Below are 3,695 nucleotides of genomic sequence, written 5' to 3' on the forward strand. Positions count from 1 at the left end.
GGGTGGTAACAGTTGGCCGTTAGAGAAACCAGGTGGTCATTTGGTCTCAATTAGACCCAGAATCACAGAGATGGAATCCAGATGGCTGTGGAGCAACGCGTCTCCTGTGTGCAGCCGTGGAACAGATTTGTGGGGTCTTCTCAGGATCCTTTACGTTCCACACGAGGAGGTCGGAAGAAGAGGGAGTGGGTGTCCTCAGAGAGCCGTGTTGGGCTCTCTGTAACCAGGGTTGAACACTACTGCCTTGCTTCATGGTTAACCCCTTCTGGGAGGAGAACTTTGGCCTCCAGTTGGAAGGAGGCCATAGTGCTCTCCAGCTCGTTGGACTGACATAGTGTCCACAGAGCTGGTGATAAGATCAGATGAGGGATAAGAATGAAGGTACTTCATTCATCCCGGTCAAGAAATCTGAGCGTCTGCCCAGAAGTTGACATGAAAAAAGAGATTTAAATTATGTTTGATTTTGAGCATCATACTTGGGTGTCTAGAGTTTGATATTAACCACAAAGGAACAACTTTTGCACAGACAATTCATGAAACCATCCATTGTCCGATGTACATCTTCATGAATCATGAGGAAATGTTGTCGTAGGAAGCTAGCCAGCAACGCTACATTTTAAATGTCTACCTAAGACCATGTTGACAGCCGATCCATCATGCTGAGGGGAAGGAGTTGTAGGGAGTGGTAGCGTAGGAGCACTTAGTGACTGCTTTCCCCTCCCCGTTATCTCCTGAAAATGCCCAGGACTGGGATACTGGCCTGTGAACAGACAACCAATCCCAAGGCTGCCATTTTAAAAGCATCTCCTTAAGGATGCACTTTTTGTCTGTTCTCACGGAGCTGTTATCCACACCAATTAGGGTTTGGTTTCATCCGCTGATTTCCCCCAGACCTCTCCCAGCACCGCTGGCTCTACAGAGGCCTGTCGCTCAGACCTATACTTTAAGTAGTGCAGTATGGCCTGGAATGAGATACATGCTGTCCTCCATGCTTTATTTACTATGTCATCACTACTTTCACTTCTTAACTTCAAGTCACTTAAAGTTGTGCATTTACAGCAAGTTATGTTTAATATATACCCAAGTAAAGGATGATTGAGACTTGTTTGACCTACATGTACATGTTTTAAGTAGAGAGCTGTGATATTGTATTTGTTTAAACAAGTCAAGGTTCAAGAGTAGTTTATTTAACCCTTTACCCCAATTATCGTCTCACAGGGCTTCAGCAGTCCCAGAATTCAAACGCAAGTTGACGTGTTCCCTTAACCCTACGGCCTCAAACACCAGGGGAAAACCACATAGGAAAGCAGAAAACCCAACTACTTTAGATTTAATAAAGGCTATTTGTTTAAAATATGGTCGTTCCTCATTTCTCGTAGCAGATGTAGGTGAAAAAGTTGTGGATTTATCTTGAGTGATATTAGTTTAAATATCCGGCCGTCATCACAGGCTTTTATTAGCTTTTTCCTCTTTGTGTTCACGTGAACGCCTGTCAATATCCGGAGCACTTCCTGTCCAGCTGAGTACTGGAGCAGAGAGGTCCACTCAGCATGTGTGTGTGTGAGTGTGTATGTGTGCGTGTGTGTGTGTTTCCGAACAAAGCTGGCGCCCTGGCATCATTGTTGATGATATCATTGGCACCGTTTCCATGCCAACTGCCAGGTTTACAATACCCCATAGTAGAACACTGTTCCATGATTAACTCTGGAAGAATGTCCTCTTCTTTCCTCCTTGTTTTTTATTTTAACCTTGTCTTTGTTTCTGATGTTTGAGACGTTTTGCATATTCCACATTAGCTTTGTTTAATCGGAAAACGATCAGCATACAAATCCATACGATTCCAGCTGCTGAGGTGCGATTGATGCATTTGCCTGAAAATATGGTGGGGCATGACGTGTCCTGGCATGACATTAGCCATCTGGATCAGCACCAGATCATATCCACACCCATTCAGTAGATTTATCGAGGCTTAAAAAAATACCAAGCACCGGCTCCTTTAATGGTTCTTTCGAAGTTTAAATCACAGGGTTTATGAGCCATGCGGGTTCTGGTGTCGCCTGTCATTTGGGCCCAAGGCCAGACAGATATTTGACTTAGTCTCAGTCGGGGTATTTCCCATGAGAATTCACTGCTTTTGGCTTGGACACCTTGGACGCTTCGGTTGGATCAGCCAAGCCTCATAGACAGGACAAGAAGCATATCACAGATCAAGATTCCCCATTCTCTGATTTTCCAGGTTATCACATTAGTCTGAGGAACGGCATGAATCATGAACCATGTCACTGCATCAAGTGGCCTCCGACTGAGAGACTTAAAGGGTGGGAAGGGATCCTATGCTGGAACGGCGATGAAAGAGGTCTGGAAACACCGGCCTCTGTAATTCCCTCACCACCTCTGCTTGACCGAAAAATTTCAGAATTCAAGCAGATACTCCATCTAGAGTTTCACAACATCTTCGGCCACCTCTGCTGTGTGTAAGCACCTCTGAGTCAGCCGACCTCAGAGCGAGTCCTCAGATACTTTCACACTCTTTGCCCCACACCTTGTTTAGTAATAGAGATGTTAAATCTCAATCAGACTAACCTCTGGAAAAACATTTTAGAATAAATATATAAATAAACCCCAGAGCCTTTTTGGCATGAGGTTGCGTGTGAGCACACTGATCTTTGAATATTACTATTTATATGTGTTTGTCATGAATAATTCCTTGTTTCGTGTCCCATGATTTGACCAAAGGCGTTTTTACATCAACACTCTGACGTGTAACAAAATGAAAAATGCTCAGAACCAATACAAGCTGCTATTAGAGCCTTAAAAAGGAAAGCATGTTTCTGTTGTACCTTCATGCCTCGTTCTCTTGCAGTATGCGTCTGAATGCTATATCAGCCCATTCCGACAGAACAGGGAGAGGAGGGGGTGAAACTGGATCCTCCTTACATGGGACTCGGGGGTCTGGGGGTCTGTGGGGTTTTAGGTGGAGAGCAGCAGGGGATTAAACTAGATTCCCCCGCCCGCCCTGCTCGGTACCCAGGGAAACTTTCACCGGCAGTTGGCTTCAACACATCACACTTGTCGTGCATAGTTTCACCAGTCTCCAGGGAGAAACAAGGAATGCTTTATTTTCCCCAAGAAAGCTGATGCAAGAAACATACAACATTTGAGCTGATTAACATTGATGATTATTAAATAAACCAATATTATTATTATTGCTTTACTTTTATTATTATTATTATTATTATTTAATATTAAAGTATAAGTGTGTGCAGTCGAGGATGTAATGTGTATAGCATGTGTAGAATGTGTTTTGTACTCCTGCAGGGATCTCAGATAGTCACGTGACTTCTATCAAAAGCTTTTTTTTATTTTTCTAAGTCTCACATCAGAATGGTTTCCATGGAGCTGAGCTGAGCTTTCTGTTTGATTTTAGGAACCACACCCCATTCAGGAAACATGTGGACGCTGCACATATGGACATCATATCCTTCATCTGCTCCGTCCATAGATAGACTATTGTTCTGTCAAGATGCATTTTGGCGTGTCCAGATGTTTGTGCGTGTGTGCGTTGCTGCATCCAGATGTGTGTTGTATGTCCGGCTCTATATTGTTTCCATGTGAATAAGCAACCACCCTTTAATGTGGGGCCCGAGAGGGAAGAAAAGGTGGCCGACCTATAGTCATGTGGTGGTTAATGTAGT

The sequence above is a fragment of the Gadus morhua genome, chromosome 6 (assembly GCF_902167405.1).
Source record: "Gadus morhua chromosome 6, gadMor3.0, whole genome shotgun sequence".
Lineage (NCBI taxonomy): Eukaryota > Metazoa > Chordata > Actinopteri > Gadiformes > Gadidae > Gadus > Gadus morhua.